The 19,376-nt window shown below is 36.5% G+C and overlaps 1 long non-coding RNA gene across 1 annotated transcript in view; it reads left to right on the top strand.

Moving 5' to 3' along the window:
- LOC116665688 overlaps window positions 1–19,376 on the top strand; it is a 92,102-nt gene that overhangs the window by 16,552 nt on the left and 56,174 nt on the right. Inside the window, exon 2 of the long non-coding RNA XR_004322321.1 lies at window positions 2,704–2,759. This is a non-coding gene — a long non-coding RNA (uncharacterized LOC116665688). The remainder of the gene's footprint in view (window positions 1–2,703; window positions 2,760–19,376) is intronic.

Genomic DNA, 19,376 nt, shown 5'->3' with positions numbered 1-19,376 from the left:
AATTTGCCTGAATTTGAACAGTAAATTAAAATACATAGTATAACAAATCATAAGGACTGTTATTATTTTTATTTTCTCATGATAATGTAAGTATGACTTTAATTTATAACATTGCTTAGGTTTTTGTCACTTTCTTGGTTAGCCTCAGGGGGAAAATGAATGAAATAGGAAATAAGACTCAGGTCTTGTTGTGTCTGTCAAAAATAAAAGTTTCAAGGCAAGGCTCTATTTGAGGATAATAATAAAAAAATCCAAGGGTACTTTTTTACCTTTTTTCACTTGGCTAGGTTGCACTATATTTCCCAGAATCCCCTGCTTTATGTTTCCAGTTAGGATTGTCCATGAGACAGATTCTTGGGAGATTTAGAAGGCAGAAAGAAAGCAGCCACCATTTTGTAGCTCAGACATGTTGTTGCTGATTGGTTGACTCATCTTGTTGGTGTGAAACCCAGCTGAGCTTGCAACTGTTCTGTCTTTCCATGCCTTCTCCTTCTGTTTCTCTGACTCCTGGGCCATATATGTGTGTTTAGTTCTGTGAGGAAGGACCTGGCTTCTGCAAGACACCCATGTCACCCACACTAGGGCCAACAAGAACTGGCATGGGTTTCAGCCCTTTCTTGTGGAGTTCCAGCTTATGCTTTTGAGTTCTAGTTTGCTCTCGGTCTCCCCCTATTTTACACTTATCTTCCCTTCCCAACTGCTTGCTCTGAAGACTCTAAGCTGCAGCTTCATATGTGAAGAAAATAGCTTTGCAGAGAATAACCAGCTACCTACATAAGGCGAAATCCCAAAAATATATCTGTGTATATGTGTAAATGTGTATGTGTGTGTATATATATATATATATCTTAGTGTTTATATTTCTCTGGTTGAAATTTGAATGATATAGTACCCCTTCAGAAATATGAGAGGCACTTGAATAGTAGAATGCCACTACAAGATTTTTAACACAATTATGAAAAAAAATTAGAAACCTGTTCTACCCACAACTGTTGCCCACATCCCTAATTGAATCCTAGTCCCCCATACTCTTATGTAACAGACAAGATGTGAGAACATGCGACACTAGATGCTTTGAGAGAAATACCAGTAGACCCCAGATAAGGAAATGAGAGTCTAGAACAAGTTATCCATTTTATACCTGGGCAAATGGAAGGTTTGGATAGAATTGATCCTGTATGATAGAATGAAAAGAAATAACACGATGACTAGGTGAAATTTTGGATGAAGAGAAAGGGGGGAAAGACTCTCAATTATGTAAGACAGAGAAGAAGTTCAATATGGGGAAAAGAAGAAAATATTTCATAACATTTGTTTTGTATACAGAAGAAATTTAAAAGGGAATTAAATCAATGAAACTAAATGAGACATTACACCAACAGAATGTGATTAATAATGCAGAGCTAAGTCAGTCCATTAAGGGCAAAACACTACTGTACCACAAAAACAATATAAATTAGAAGAAGGAGAAAATAATATATTGGGCTGAAACCTAACTGGAAGCATGTAGGAAAGGTCAAGAAAGTTATAGTCGGGACAGAAGCAATAACAGTGATCCCATTTGAGAAAGATAACAGATATGGTTAAGTGGATAACAGTAATAGAGCTTAAGAGTATTTAATGAGTATGATGTTGAGAAGATTATTAGCAGTATAGAAAATGTATACAATGTTGTAATAAAGTAATTTTCCTGAAATAATCATTCATTTTTTTACCCATCAAATTAGAGTGTTAAAAATAATAGTTTGCTTAGATTTTTTTTTCTAATTTTTTTAGGGCAGAGATAATTTGGTTTATTTATTTATTTATTTATCTATTTTTTTACTTACTTATTTTACTTACTTACTTACTTTTTTAATGGAGGTACTGAGGATTGAACCCAGGACCTCATGCATGCTAAGCACGCACTCTACCACTGAGGTATACCCTCCCTCCTAGTAATAATATTCTTGAAGTGAGTTGGGAATTCTCAAATATTCTTGAAAATTTAATTTGATGTAATATTTCTAGAAATCAATTTGAGAACTGAATTGTCTTAAATCCTTTCTAAAACTAGGAGTGAATTCCCTCTCTGAGCTCCGCTTTCCTTTCATAACAGAAAGTTTAATGTAATTGCAAGTTAAATTGCTGGTTTTAAATGTGGCACCAGATGCGTTATGAAATAACCCAAAATGTAGATTTTCAAAGGGAATGTTTAGGAAATGGTTGCACAATTTTAGAAATTCCTTACCATCGAAAGGATATAGAAAGGGTCAGGAATTGTGGAGTTCTGAAGATGTGTAAGGGTATTTCTGTGGAGAGAACTGATGCCATATATGAGTTCCCCGCTTACCCCACGTACACCACCACACACACACAAACTCACACACATGAGTTAGGATGGATATAGCTCTCCTTTCCTCAAGCCTGGAGATCTGTGTAGTACCAGAACCACTCTGTGAGTTTGACAACTCTTCTAGAATTTGAGAAAGATAGTGGACTGGCATCTGACTTCTGCCAGACAGGACAGTGAGACAGACGGACTGCCAAGCAGAGTGCAGAGTGAAGGGGAGGTAATATTTGGGTTTGCCTGTGCTTTTAGTATGACTTTGAACAAAATATTCACTAGTGTTTGTTGTGAACCATGTGTAGGCCGGGTCGGGGAGAGAGGCAGCCTGGAGCTATTTGACTTCTTCCTAATAAGACTACCTACCTGTCTTGTAGGACTCCAGCAGAAAAAGTCTACATGGAAAGGACAGTGGGAGAACCAGAGAATGAAGGTAATGCATCTGCCAAAGAAACAGAATATATCAAGATCAGCTGAGTTGCAGTTGGAGTGTCTTAGTAGGAGGGATTTAAAAACTCCATCAAAGGTACATGTGAAAGAAAGGTCAGTTTTTCCAACAATTCCACAAAGCCAAAGTGTATTTCAACAATACCAATCCAATCAGAACTTTCTGTTCCATTCTCTCTTCCCTCTCTGTGCCAACCCACGTGGTCTTTAAGAATTACTGGCAAGTGAGGAAAAGGGGAGAAATGAAACGCTCTAGTGCCTGAAATCAGGTAGCAATTTTCTACAGACTGTACACTTCAGGACAGGGATGAGAGAAGCTTGAACAAAGACGGATGTGTGATTAATATATTACAGTTTCCAGATCAAAGCTATAATTTGCACAAGACCATCTATTACCTGAGAGAGACTAGAAAATCTCATGGTTGTCAAGAGTTTTTACCCAGTGAAAGGGGAAAACATTTTCTCCAGATAAAAAGATTTAAAGTGACACTGGGAAATTTAAAATTATAAACAGTTTTGAACTTTTATTAAAGAATAATAATCAGAATAGTACATAAATCATAAGGCACAGTGCAATAAAGTTTTGCAAAGCGATCATACCCTGATAACCAGCACCTATACCAAGATTCATCACCAGGATCCCCAAAGCCCCACTCATGCCCGCTTTAAATCACCTCAGTCAAATGTAACCACTTTTCCAACTTCTGACATCATAAATTAATTTTGCCTACTTTTGAATATATATAATACATTATATTTATATATATGAATGAATATGAATTCTATGAATATAATCATATAGATGGAATTATATGGTATGCATTATTTTGTGTCCAACTTCATTCACTCAACATTATGTTTTTTATACTCTTCCATGTTTTTGCATGTAATTGTAGTCTCTTTCGTTCTCATTTCTCTGTTATTTTTCTACCTCAAGGGTTGGCCATCATATGGGCCATGAACCAAATCTGACTCACACCTGTGTTTGTATGACCTACAAGATAAAAATGGTTTTTACATTTTTAAATGATTGAAAAAAATCAAAAGAAGAACGTTATTTCAGGATATGTGAAAATTTTTATGAAATTCAAGTTTTAGTGCCAATTAAAGTTTTATTGCTCATCCATTTGTTTATGTATTGTCCGTGGCTCTTTTCAGGCTACACTGGCAACTGTTGAAAAGTTGTAACAGAGACTGTATTGACTACAGAACCTAAAATATTTACTATCTCACCCTTTATAGAAAAAGTTGGCCAACTCCTGTTTTAAGTGAATGTACCACAATTTATTTATTCGACTATTGAAAAGCATCTGGGTAGTTTCCACTTTGGGGATATTGCAGATAATGCTGCTATGGACATTCTTGCACATTTCCTTTCTGAACTTATATGTGCATTTCTGTCTTACTTATTACCTATTTTTACCACGAATGGATGTTGAATTTTGCCATATGTATTTTCTGCATCAGTTGATATGATTAGGTGATTTTTTTCTTCTTTAGTCTGTTAATGTGATAGAATGCATTATTTGGTTTTCAAATATAGAAACAACCTTGCATCCCTGTAGTTAGCTCCACCTGGTTGTGATGCAGAATTTTTTTTATAGATTGCTGAATTCTATTTGCTAACATTTTGTTAAGGAGTTTTACATCTAGATTCATGAGAATATTCAGTGTATAGTTTTCATTTTTGCACCATCTTCATCTGGTTTTGATACAGGGTAATCTATATTTTATAAATTGATTTGAAAAGTGCTATGTCTTGTTGTAATTTTAGGAAGAGGTTGTGTAGAATTAGGTGTTAATTATTCATTAAACATTTGATACCATTCTCTCCAGAAACCATCTGGGCCTGTAGATTTTGTTATGGGAAGTTTTTAATTGATGAACTCAATTTCCCTATTAGTTATGGAGTTAAACAAATTATGGATTTTATAGAGTGAGTTGTGGTGGTTTGTGTTCTTTGAGACCTTGGTCCATTTTCATAAGTTGTCAAATTCAAGTTTATAGTGTTGCTTGTAGAATTCTGTTATCCTAATATTTCATATTTCAGTCCTGAATTCATAAGTTATATCTTCTCTCTTTCTGTTCCTTTTACTTTTGCTTCTCTTACCGTTTCTCCTTCCCGTGCACACTTCTACAAGGATGTTGTGATAGAAAATTCAACAATTAATTTCAGAGGAAAGCAGGAGGATGACAGGATATACAACACTTCATTCAGTTGATCCACTTAATTTCCCAGGGGTCTACTTTAATATTCTTACTTTTAAAATATTTAAACAATAGGAATTGGGCAGTTCCTCTTGTTGAAAGCAAGAATAAACTTATCAAAATGCCCTAGGTTTTAAAATTTTTAGTATCTAATTAATTTTTCTTCAGTCTCAGCTGGGCCTTTAGGCGATCCTAGAGAAAAGGGCACAGAATACATGACAAGATTTTTGCTGTGACTCAACTTGTCTCATTTATATCCTAATTGAAGTGAGAAAAATTCTGTGGGAATACTTAGTGCCTCAACTTAATCCTGAATCATGTGGGAAGCCTATGTGAACTTTATTAAGAGCTTTGCAAGGCAACTGATTGTCCCAGTCCTCTGAGCAATTCCTCCACTCTCCTCTTAATGACAGATGTTGGCAGTCTAGACCATTCCCCTGGATTTGATTCTGTATTTTAACTATGGTAAATTTCCCAGAAGCATAATACTGTTTTCCATAGAAACACATAATGGTAAGAAACCCACACACACTTAAAATACAAATTTTAAGGATGACAGAATATCTATGTATGGCTGATAAAAAAAAAAAGTAGACTGGGAAATAAGACATCTAATTGTAAACACTATTCTGTCATTTGGACTTTAAGCAAATCCTTAAAATGTCCCAGTTTCCTGTTTTCTGGAAATTACCAAAAGAACATTTACCAAACATTGAGTCATAGAGGAGTAAATTGAGAGAAATGTATGCCATTAATTAACCTAGTTCTTCTGAATAGTTAGTTGTATGATTCTTGAACACTTGTACATGACTGAGAGTAGCCCACTTTATGTTTATGAAATGTTTGTTAAATAAAATTATAGCATTTTAGAAATCTTGACAAATTATCTCATTTGAAAGATTAGAAAAACTGAAGATTGGAGCCATTTAATCAACTCAGTGATAGAGTTGGGACGAGAAAACATGTTTCCTTTCCTTTTCCAGTCCTCCTTCTACTTTACCCCCATTTTTTAAAAATTTAGCAATCTACAAATGAGGGCTTACATATTACTGAGAGCAGTAATTTCATAGTGCATTCATGCATGACATACATCCCTTTCTTCTACAGCAGTTCTTACTGGAACATCAAATTTTAAGATAAGAGTATCAAGTTAACGAACATTTGTAAATAAATATGAGCCAAATAGGACGGATTAAATCTCAATCATTGTGAGTGGAGAGTTTGCACTAAAATAATAAGATCAGGCTCTTTCCACATAGCTGTCTACAAGTTCCAAATGAAATTTCTCCATCTTCACCACTTGAAAGCACAAATACCATTTGGCCTTCTTTATTTTGATTAGTTTTTACCCTGAGAGTATGTGTCTTCGTGGGTACAATTAAATGAAGCTCAGAGACATATCCAATATGAGAGGTGAGAAAGAGTTTAGTAGTCTAATCTTACTATTCATGGAAATAATCTGCATTTAACCAACTTTACTAAGGAATCTGACATATATAGAAAAGCAAAAGGCAGTCACTCTGGTAGTCTAGGGTTTTAGTAAAAGAGACAGCAAGAGTTGGATATAGGTGGAGGCAGCCTGGAGACAAATCAAAGCAGATGGCTGATTTAAGAGATGATGTAGGCCTAAGGTACTGCTAGCATCAAGTGTAGATAAAATAATAAGGGCAAGAAAGAGATCAGGCATAGTGAGTAAAGATTCTGAATCACCAGGCTGGAGAAACTGCATTGTGTCAATGTCATTTCCAGTCAAAGACCACAGGAAGACACTTGTAGTTGAACAAGTGAGTATGTTACTTGTTGCAACAAGGCAGAATGCTCACCATGAAAACTAATGGGGCATCTTAGGAAGAGAGCGTTAGGAAGAATTTATTATATGATGTTGGCTTTGGTTGGGTAATTTGGGAACTAATGCAAGGTAGTGAGCATTCACTCCTGACCAGGTTTTCCAAAATGTGGGAACAATTTTACAGTTAGATATTACCATAAATCTTACCTACAGGGAGGGCAAACTAAAGTGAGGCTAAAGCCGTGATTGATAAAGAAGCAGCAGTCACTCATGTTAGCTAGAAGAAGTGGTGTTTGTTGTCTTTGTGGTTAGGACCGTGTTCCCATTTTGCCTGCATTTAGGCATGGTTAGAGAGCAGTCTTGTTTTTTCTCTTCATCCGTCATAGTCACAGAATGGCGTGGTCTGATGTTGATGTTCTCTGGCATTGCTTATGTTCAGCAAAAGAACACCAAGACCTGGGTGTGAGCACCAGGTCCAAGTCCCAGCTGATCACGCCAGGTCAGATCCTGAAGGTCAGGGGCTGCTTTTCTCTTTATCTGTTGGGCATGGTGTAGGAGACCAGATAGCTCTATAGGAAAGTGTGTCTAATAAAGAGAAATCATACACACAAGTCTTTATTCTGTTTAGGTCCATTAAGTTATACTGAGTTAAGCTTGATTTTAGAATACAGATATTGCTAATAAAATTAATAAGTTTGCTATTGGGCTTTCTCTGTTGATATGAGCATGTCTTGTCTGACTGGAATGGCTTTAGTACCGAGAGTCAGAGTAGTGTGTGACTGAAAGCCAGATCTGGGACAAGGTCATGAAGGAGCTTCTGAAATTTGGCCAAACATCACACTATATTGGAGCAAGGTTGGGCTTATATGAAGAATATCCCAAATGTTCACCAAACCGTTGCCAGCATGAGGGTATGAGTAAAAATTTAGATAGACAAAAGCACAAGCAAACACATTAAAAGAAAGAAATATCTGGCTAAAAAGAAAAGCGCCCCACCCACCAAATTGCAGATTATATAGGAAGTGTCCCTCTCAGATTAACTCTGAGCCCATACTGCCAGCCTTACATTACATGGCCCAGGCCAGTGTATTCCAAAGTGATCTACATAAAGGTATTTCAGGACCGCCACACACTTGTGATTCAATATTATTTTCATTTTTAGTTTATAGCAGTACTGGAAAGAAAAGGTATTCACACACTTAATGAAATTATATGCTACATTTTAACAATGAAGAGCAGTGAAGACAATCAACTTGTTCCCTTATGATAGAAATCTAATTCATATGTCTGAAGATCTCAGAAAGAACAGATCTGTGCACATAAAATTTTCCCGATGAGTACATCTCCACTGTGTATTATGCTGGGCTTAATTAGTGACTGGATAAGAATTAGTATCAATGCGATGATGCCTGTCACCCAGCTGAGTGATAATGGAGTAGGATTTCTTTATAAAATTCTGGATACTAGCCCCATTGTACACATTGCAGGTAATGCACTTTGCTATTATAATTTTTATTATTATTTTTAGTTTTCAATTGTATTCCTGATGGTTAGGATTGTCTGAAAAGCTACTGCAGGCATTCCTACAATTAGGTTTATTTATTTATTTATTTATTTTGCTGTTTATAAGCAAAAACATTCAACCTGAGATGATTTAAAGCCTAAGGCAGAATTTTCATCCTTTGTTATATACAAAATGGAACAAACATGACTAAAAAAACAATTAAGCAATAAACTTAAATTTGATCAGCTTTAATTTGCTTTTTAGTAAAGTAATCGTCTTGGAAGTAGATGTAATATACCCTTCACATCTCTCCCTAAATTAGCTAATTTGGGAAAATTATTTCAGAGAGATTTCAAGTTATGCTAAGTCTCTTCTAAAACAAATGTATTCCTCTGTCAGTGAAAATTGGGAAAAATAAAGGGCACATTAGCGTACAAAATGTAAAAAAACAAAAACAACAAACCAGTGCTGAAAAATCAAACCCTCTTGTAGCTAATTCTGGTAGCAGAAGCAACTCTGTGGATTTTGCACACTGTATATATTTTGCTAACAGACTAAAAGGTTAAACAAATTTAAACTATTCGACTGAAACTGGTCCCCCAAGCTATTTCAACCTAGTTTCTCTGACAAATCTAAAGAGAACAAAAATGGCAGCTCTTTTTTCCTTCAGTTTTACATTTTTGTAGATGTTGATTTCTAATAGTTACTTATTCCCTTTTTTTGCTCACATCTTGTATCCTGATAATACTAAAGCGTGTTCATTTTATAAGATCTCTATTAGTTGAGATGGGAAGACATTCAGAATTCAGGTAGAAGAGATTTTTTTATAAACTTGTATTCCTAGAATTCTAGAGACAGTGTTTTAAAAATTTTTAATAGAAACTCTTGTTTTTGGAACGGTATGTTCCTTTTTTTCTGAATACATTTTTATCATATCCTTGTTTTTATAAATTGGCACAAAATACTCCTTCCATTTTATCAGTACAATTTGTCCATTGACCTAATAGAATTAGAAATACTGTTCTCTAAATTTTTTCTTATTTGTCCTCTATGCTTCATAGAAAATTGCACGCAGTGTGCTAAGAGGACAGATATTGATGGCCTTCCAAAACCAAACTATTTGACTTTTAGGAGAGTGGATCAGCCTGAAGCAGTATTGTAGAGGAGAAGAAGTTGGTCTCCAGTAACCTTATCTCTCTTATCTTCACTCTTTCTTCTTTTAAACATTCCTCCCAAACCCCCTCCCCCAAGACACATACTTCCCCACCTATGCACTCCCCCTCCACCTAGACAACATGCCAATGAGTGGAAATGGCTGTGTTCCAATAAAACTTTATTTATAAAAACAAGCTGTGGGCCTGATATGACTCATAAGTCAAAGTCTGCCAACCTCTTCCCTAGACCCTTGGTGATAAAGCCAGTTAGCTGTGCTCATTCATTCATTTACCCACTTACTCAATCAATAAATGAATATTGAGCACCTACTCTACATCAGTTACTTGACAGGACATATTAATAGAAAGGTGACTGAAACAGTCTTTCCCCATGTGAGCTCAGAGTTCCAGAGGAAAGATAGATTTGTTGAAAAATCGTAAGTTGACAAGGTAAGTGTGTATCGTTTTAGATTTTTTGTTGTTGCAATTAAACAGTAAACGTTCCCCAAATGGGATTAAGCAAAAGATAGCATACTGGCTCGTGTAAGCAAAAGTTCTGGAGACTTTTGAAAAAGGGATCTACCCAAGACTTACCTCTGCTTTCTTGAGTGGACTCCATTTTCGGGCTCCATGTGTGATCCCAAGAAGATTCAGGATCATATCAGCACCACGCTTCAAACCAGAAGAAATAATCTGGCTTCTTGATAACATAAAGCTCTGGGTTTAAGTCTCGTTGGCTCTCATAAGATGGTTTGAGTGATGTGCCCGCCCCATCACTGTGTTTGGGGGATGGAATATACTGACTGATTTAGTTTAGGTCAGCTTCTCCAGTCTGAGAAATTGAGAAAAGCATGACCCAGAGCACATGGGCTGGGTGGAGAGGGCTGATTTCCCCAAAGTAAAATCAGGTATAATTATCATAACTTACAGACGCTGTGTGGCCAAAACAACCAGTGCCCAGCTCAAAGTAAAACAGAGTGGGCAAAGAGCCATAGGAGCAGTTTTCTGTCATTTCTGCTAGGAAGGATCATTGCCTTCTTCTGGGTGACGAGGATGCTGACTTGTACATAATCCACCAATGAGATCCTATCCCTGTCCATTGTGCTGTTATTCATTGCAGGCCTCCCCAGACTCTCTACAGGTGAGACTGCTGCTCTTGACCTTGGTCTCTGTGACTAGGCCATTGATATGTGATGCCAAACCTCCCTGGCATGAGTTGCTTGCTGCCCATGATCTACAGATGACCACATCCCTCACCTATAGTCTGTCTACCTACTGGGATGATTGACCACCAACCTGGATGGTCTTCATTGTCTGATCCAAGGACAATGGAAAATTGGCATAATTTTTGGTCACTCAAGGCCCTCTGTGACTGTGCCCCATTTCCACAGTCCTAATAGGGACAAGTTGTTAATGTGTAATTTCAAACATCTGGAAAAGGAGTTTAATTGTCAGGGAAAAGGGTCATCTTAGTAATCAGGATATTACGTCATAGATGCAACTCTTCGTATTATATGTGCATAAGCCCAATCCTAATCATACAATTAAGACTAACAGCAACAACAATACAATTATAATAGTAGTAATGTAACATTAATTAAAATGCTTCCCATATATCCAGGTTCAGTTCTAAACATATATGTTCTTTTTTTTTTTTTTTTGCAGTTGTCTTTTTTTTCATTGAAGTATATTTGATTTACAATGTTGTGTTATTTTCTGGTGTACAGCACACTGATTCAGTTATATATGTATTTTTTTATACTCTTTTTCATCATAAGTTATTAGCAGATATTGAGTGTAGTTTCCCTCTGCTATACTGTAGGATCTTGTTGTTTATTTATTTTATATATGGTAGTTTGTATCTGCTAATCCCACAGTCCTAATTTATCCCTCCCCTCTTCCCCTTTGGTAACCATAAGTTTGTTTTGTATGTCCTTAAGTCTGTTTCTGTTTTGTAAATAAATTCACTTGTATCATTTTTTTTAGATTCTACATATAAGTGGTATATGATATTTGTCTTTCTCTGTCTGACTTACTCCACTTAATATGATAATCTCTAGGTCTATCCATGTTGCTACAAATGACATTATTTCATTCTTTTTTGTGGCTTGAGTAGTATCCCACTGTGTGTGTGTGTGTGTGTGTGTGTGTCTGTGTGAACACCACATCTTCTTATCCAGTCATCTGTTGATGGACATTTAGGTTGTGTCTGTGTCTTGACTATTGTAAATAGTGCTGCTATGAATATTGGGGTGCATGTATCTTTTCAAATTAGAGTCTTCTCTGGATATATGCCCTGGAGTGAGATTGCTGGAACATATAGTAACTTTATTTTTATTTTTTTAAGGAATCTCCATACTGTTTCCCATAGTGGCTGCACCAAGTTACATCCCCACCAATAGTGTAGGAGGGTTAACTCTTAATCCTCACCACAACACTGAGTGGTGGATATGATGTTACCCTTACTTTGTAGATGAGGATCCTAGAATTAAGTTTAAATATTTTGCTTATCTAGAGTGGAGCACAGTCAGGATTTGAACCCAGACAGCCTGGTTTCCATCTCTGTGTAAGGATTCTGCCACATATTGTAGGGCTCTATTTCCAACCTGCTGTGAAACACAGCTTTGCAGCTTTGGCATCATGTACATTTTAAGAGGCTTGAGATCACCAGCTGCAGAGAAAGAAGTAAACCCCCTTTCGTTCAAACTTCAGGGCCATATTTAGTTGTCCTAAATTCTGACATAACATTTTCATAAACCATGCTGTATCATGTAGAGCATTTCAGTTCTCTCTCATGATTTTCTGAGTAGTTGCTAAATGGAAATTACTAATCATCTAACTTAAAAAGGACTTCTGACTGAGAATTAGAATGGGATATCTATCTGAAACACAGTAATTTGACTAAAATTTTTTCCATAGGGAGATTATAACTATACTAAGTAATTACATTTATACATCAAGTGCCTAATGAGGGATGAGGAGTGCCTCTAAAGTAGCCAGAATCCAAATATAATTTTTCTTCTGTCTTGTATGGATTTTTTAAAAAAGGTCTAGTGATTGTTTCTTGGGTTTTAACAAAGTAATACAATATAAAATGCCACTTTACAAACTTTTTTTAGTAAAAATTATTCCTGTAAATTTATAGTTGAAAGTAATTTGTGGCCTGGCTTTTAAAAGTGTGTGTGTGTGTGTGCACGCACGCATGTGCACTTGTGTGACATCTTCTGTGGTTTGAAAATGTGAGAGATTTTGTTTTTCTAAAATGAAAATAACAACTTAGCAGGACCTAAATATTCTTAATTTCCCCCTTTGGAACATAAAACAAGATTACTGAGTAATAATTCTACCAAAGCACACTTGGAAATTATTGCTAATAAATGAACTCATGTTGTTTTTAGTATTACTTTGCTACAACATGCGTGTCTTTTCACTTTGGATTTAAATGCTAGAATTGCTTGATTGTATTTTACATGATCTCTCACTGTTTTCCTCTTTGATAGGGCATCCATATGAGTATTAAGCAACCATGGAGCAGGAGTGAATCCACCGTTCATTTCTAAATGCATATAATTTCAGAAGATTTATAGGAGTTTGAAAGAGTTAGTGGTAGTATTGGCAAATGAGGGTGAATTGTTTCAATTTTAGGAGTGAATTGCTTTTTATGTTTATTGCTTTTCTGTGTTCATAATAAAAGTGCTCATAAAAAAGGCAAAACAGTACAAAACAGAAAATTATTTTTTTAAATAGATGATCATTTCCAGAAATGATGGAAAGATGAGTTAATGTATCTTTTACCCAGTTTCTGGTTGTGTATATTATTAACACTCCTTCCCTCCATTTATGAGACTAATTGAGATTTACGCTATCTCATATGCTACTTTCAAAACTGTGCATTAGTACAAAATGACTTCAATGAGCTTTCTACTCACAACTGGCTAGTGTTTTTTAAGTCTTTAATATGTATCAGGCATTTTTCAAAGTATAACAAGGATTCTCTCATTTAATCTTCATAATCCTATCAGGAGTTTACTGTTACTATTCCTGTTGTATAGATGTGGAGTCTGAGACCAAGTAACTTACCCAGGGTCTCACACAGTTAGTCAGTGGTAGAGCTGGAGAACCCACAGCAGTCTGACTCCAGAAACCGTACACTTAACAATCCATTGTTTTGCACCCATCAGAAAGAATTCTGCTGAAAATTAGTTGAAATACTCTTATTTCTGAGAGCATTTACAATATGGCCATAGGGTTCATGCAGCTACTTTACTGCTTGGCAGCTGATATTCACACTCATCAAATAGTAATACCTATTAAGCATTCATCTTTTTTGGTCTCTTTCTAGTATAGCACTCTTTCCTCTTCTTATGTTCCTCCTGGGATGTGTCCCTGCCCAATTAAAGATGAGAGAGCATAGTACCTATTTGAAGTTCATAGCTTTAGAGATCCCTGACTCAAGTCCCAGACACAGCTGATTAGACCAGAGGTGGTCAAATAATAAGTGAAATCACAGGTCATGAGCTATCCTAGCAAAAAAGCTCTGCCCAGAGAGGGAAAAGGGAAACTAAATGGACCTGACCAGATTTCATTTCACCCATTTGAATGTAAGACACAGACATATTTAGTTTGAGAAATGGAAAGGCTTTGGAGTTAGCTCCATATACAGCTTCTTATTAAAAATTTCAAAACTTGTTTACTCAAGTAGCTCTAAAATAGTTTTGCAAAACTTTGTACCTTATTGCCCATTTTAAGTTGTACTATTTTTATCATAAATTTAAAGTTGCAAAGGATACATTTTCTAACATTTGTAAATATTGAGATTTAAAAATAGAAATAGTCTGTCTTTTTTGAAGTAGAATCTTAGACATGAGCAAGAGGAACCCTGCTTACCACAAGGCACAACATCTAAATTCATTTTTAAAAACTCTTAGGACACTCTATTACTCAGGAGCTGGCATTTAATGCTCACACAGAAAGGACCTGTAATGCTAGGTATCTGTGTTCAATACAAACACCATTCAAACCCCAGGGAATTGCCTTCGCACATCTCATGACCTTGAATTCCACACAGAGGGAGACTGCATCTCAGTGTCGTAAATGTAGAATGTGCTGTCACTGATGCCTGAGTCAGACACTTTTTTGGAAGCAGTGTAGATTTGAGTAGACAAAGTGCTTAAGTAAGAGAAGGACAAATTAATTCATCAAATCCCTGTACCATATGGCACGAAAGTTAACATATTCTTGTAAGAACAAAGTAATATTTCCCAGAGGGTCAAGTATCCATTTTCTTGCCCCTTTGATTTCTGATTAAAGTGATATTCGAAAGAGTTGCACGTAGTAGCTAAATATTATTTATCGATAATAAACATACTCTTTTATTTGCATATATGAATATCTAGACCATTTTTTGCACTAGCAACTAGGTTGGAAATTGAATTACAGTAGAATTACAAATAATTTTCTTTTTATAAATGTATTTAATAATATGTAATTCAGTGTTCAAAAATTGATTTTCAGGGGAATGGTATAGCTCAGTGGTAGTGTGTGATTAGCATGCACAAGGTCTGGGCTTAATCCCCAGTACCCCTGTTAAAAATAAAGAAAGAAACAAACAAACAAACCTGATTACCCCCACAAAAAAGAAAAAAAGTTAATTTTGATGTAAAAGTTCAATGCATATTGTTTACAGTTGGTACATTACCTTTTAATTTTAATGAATAATTTTGATTATTTCAGTAAAAGTAACTTTTTAAAACATGAAAAAATAGTTCATATTGTTTTCACATTTATGTAATTCCTTATAAACATTTTTCAATTTTGTGCACTTTGAATATAATTACGTTTTATTTTTAATCTTCAGGTTTTTGCCGTCAGTAAAATGCAAATTTCATGAAAATTTTGATTAAGACAACAGAATAAGTTATTGATGAAGTAGGGCCAAAAGTGAAATTTATGGAAAAACATTTAGCAATTTATATAACATGTATATCTTTTTTTTGTTTCCAAATGCAGCTGGTTTACCAACACCCAAACATACCCAATAATAAGTAAATTCAGTCCTCATTAATATTTTGCCAACTTTGAAACTGTCGACTGAAATAAATGCACAGCCTAAAACTTGAGAGTTACTGTTTTATTTGGCAGGAGGACTCGAGCCGGGATGACAGCCTCTCAGATCTGAGTCTGAGAGACTGCTCTGAAGAGGTAGTGGAGGAGCTAGGACATATAGGAGCTTTACAACAAAGACCAGGTAGTTGGAACAATAAAATATTACTTGTTACCTAAAGAAGAACAGGCATCTCAAGTTAAAAGAATTTAGTGCTTTTCTATGTATGGGAGGAAGCAAACATTTGGGCTCATTGAATTCATTCCTTTGACAAGCACCTAGCTATCTAGGGCCAGTATCCTGTCCTTTCTTATTCTGAGTCCCCTCAGGGTGCACCATTGTGAGTGGCTGCAGAGGCTGGGCTGCAGGCTTGTCTCCACTGTGGGGGGCAGTGGCAGCCACTGATGACTTGATGGCTTCAGCATTCTTTATTTACTGATATGGTTTGCAGTATTTTTTGTTCACAAGACCTATAAAAAACAAAATTTTACATGAATTGTTTTTCTGTCACATTGACAGTACATTTTCCAAGGTAGAATAAAACATTTTGCTTTATGATTGTTTGCTTGACTTGAAACTCTTAAATATGTAAGACTGTAGTAGGTGGGCCTCCACTCATTCTCATGGTCCAGGCACCACTAACATTTGGGGCAGCCCAGCCTGAATGTATCGAATAGAATCTAACTGCCATAGTGATTTGATGCTCATCTCCACCCATTTAAAAAATCAATCATCACATTTTTCTTAAAGAGTCAAAAACTCACATTGTTCCTTTCTTTGTACTCAAATTTCCATTTCACTTCCCCACAGATGTTTCTCATAACGCAGTATTTCTACTAAATAGACTTAGACCCAAAGGCCTGTTATTAACCAGGCTATCAATCTTTTCTGCAAAGAAGTATATAAATTGAAATTCATTTTTTATTTTTGCATCCATGTTAAAAACACATTTGTGAGCTGAGTATTATTACTATCATCATTAACATGCAAATGATGAAAGTATACCAAGAGTCTTGATAAAAATATTGAACACAAAAATATATCATATAATGAGATAGCTGGGGAGGCTTTAATTAGTTCATGTAGCTGTGGATACTTACTACTTGTTGCTAGCATAGGGTTAGGTTTTAACATCAGTTCTGTTCTACGTGTTCATTTTTAGAAATGTAAGTTCTGAGAAACTTTCTTCACATAAATAAGTAGAGGAAATGGAAGGAGCTTTTAATTCTCATTCAACCGTATCTGCCCTCAATTTTCTTGAAAAGAAAGAATTCAAGTTTAACAGCTCCTTTCCACTGCCACCACCCTGACCCAGCCAGCCACTAATCCCCTCTTGCCTGGATTATTACAGCAGGATCTTAATGGGTGTCCCTGCTTCCATCCTTGCCTTCTGTCAACCTATACCACATTATATTATAACAGCTACAGTGAATCTGTTAAATTAAAAGTAAAATCGTATCACACCCTTGGCTCCCCAAGTCACTCAGAATAAAAGCCGAAAACCTTACCACGACCTTCAAAGCTCTGTAAGACCTTGGTCTCCTTTTCCTTCTCTGACCTTATCTCCTATCCTTATCCAGTGCACTGCTTGGTCCACCCGCCCTACAGTCTTTGAGACTCCACCAGTCTTTGAGAGTCTGTGCACTAGTTTTCTCTCTTCCCTCAAAATTGCCAGTTACCTTCATTTTTATAAGACCCTACTCCATCTGTGCAAAGCTAAACTTTCAGTACCTCTTCCCATTCATCCCTCTCTCCATCCCTATCCTTCCCACCAGTCATTTCCCATTTTCTTACTTTAATGTTTTCTCTCTAAAACTACCCCTCATGTGCCAGATAGTTTATATTTTAAACTTCTTTATAGTTATTCTACCAACCAAAAAATAAGTCTTATGAAGGCACAGATTTTGGAAAGTGTCACTAACGGCTATCTCTCAGTGTCTGAAATAAAATATATGCTCAGTGAATACTTTTTTGAATGATTGCATTGGTTTTCTCTGCTGCATAACAAATTACTACGAATGTAGCAGCTTAGAACAACATGCATTTATCATCTCACAGGTTCCTTGGGTCAGGACCCCTTGGGTCCTTGGGTCAGGCTGACTTAACTGGTACTTCTGCTCAAGGTCTCACCAGGATGTGGGAATCTCATTAGATGTCAGCCGGGCAACATTATTTCCTGAGTCCCATGGTCCTCTTCCAAGGTGGTCGTTGACAGAGTTCAGTTCCTTAGCATTAGTCCTTGGTTGCTGGCTCTCAGCTCCTAGGTGCCCCCCACAGTTCCTTGGTCCATGTTGCTCTTACAAGCCATCTCAGGGCTTGGCAGCTCACTTCCTCAAGACCAATAGGAGAACCTCTCCCTCTGGTGTGTTAAGATAGTTTTATACACTGTAATGTAATCTTGGGAGTAGCTATCCCATAATAGCCCACCCACTCTAGAGGGGAGAAATTATGCAAAGTGTTACACTTCAGGGGTTGGGAATCTTGAGTACCATCCTAGACAATGACTAAATAAAAACAGGAAAAGATAACACTTATCTTATGGTGCCTTGATTAGAGAAGACTTAAAGACACCATTCTTTTAAGTTTCCCTGTTATTTGAAACCTGGAGGCTTTTATATCCTGTAAGAAGACTCAGTGTGGGTTGGGAGTAAAGGAGGAGAAGGACACTTGTGAAAGAAAAAGGGGAACATCTTGACATTACTCAGACAGATCAGTTTCAGGGAAATGTACCCATGGAAGTTTACCCTCTGGAAAATGAATTCCTTTAAAACTGTCTGTGTCCCTGGGAAGTCTCTGGGTATCCTCCAGGTCTAAGTACTCTTCAGTTTGAGGACTACTGGTGCGGTCTATTTCAGGAGTGTCACTTGTATAAAACATTGAAAATCACTTGACACCATGACTTGCCTCCAGCAATAATTTCTTTGAGCTGCTGTGATAAGATGTAGTTGCTGAAATGAAAGGACTTCCACCCACCCACTCCTATCGCCAAGTTCTCTCTACCTTCTAATTCCTTAACCATTTTCTTGAAAGCATATCAAGCAGTCTCCAGACTTTCATTTTATCTTCCAATGTACTTTCTTTCCTCTCTCTCTTTTTTTTTTTTTTTGCTCTAGTTTTTGTAACAGATCCAGCATTATCATTTTTACACAACTTGTCAGCCGTTAAGGGACAAAATATATGACAGAAATAAAGACCAAGGGTTGGAAGCTACATGTTGCAGAATCCACTCATCTCTGACGGTGAGGGGAACATGATGAAGAAAGCTCATTGGCCCAGAGTGTAAAGTACCATCTGTGGAACTGGCTTTCATTGGCTGAAAAAACACGAGTGGTCCAATTGTGAGGAAAGAAAAATAGATGTGAATGTGCTCAGATGAATATGTACTCAAGCTGTTTATGTTGGAATGTTTTTATTACGATTTATACACACACATGTGTGTGTCTTTTGTGTGTTTGAGGAATAATTTGATGTTAGTATTTTTAGTATTGTTATAGCAAGTCAGGCTGCATGGGTGGTATTTAAATAGGCATTTGTGTTGTGGGAAGAACAGTTGAGTTGGAAGTGACAAGTGATGTAAGAAGACACACAATGGGGAAGATGGGTCACATTAGTGGAGCAGGGAGGGGAGAAAGACAAGAAGGGAACGTGAAGCTGGGGAAGAGTCAGAATTACCTCATCATGAAAATTAGTCTGAAACCTGAGAGACCTTCCAGTTCCCAAACACTGGCACCATGGCCAAGAAGTCTCGCTGTTCTGTCTGGAAGGGTTTCCAGCTCCCTCATTGTGTAGATGAATTCTTAAAATGAATTCTTACCTTTGAAAGTAACCTGGGTCAACTTCTGTTC

The sequence above is a fragment of the Camelus ferus genome, chromosome 1 (assembly GCF_009834535.1).
Source record: "Camelus ferus isolate YT-003-E chromosome 1, BCGSAC_Cfer_1.0, whole genome shotgun sequence".
In the NCBI taxonomy this organism is placed as follows: Eukaryota; Metazoa; Chordata; class Mammalia; order Artiodactyla; family Camelidae; genus Camelus; species Camelus ferus.
This window is presented reverse-complemented; position numbering and strand designations above follow the sequence as displayed.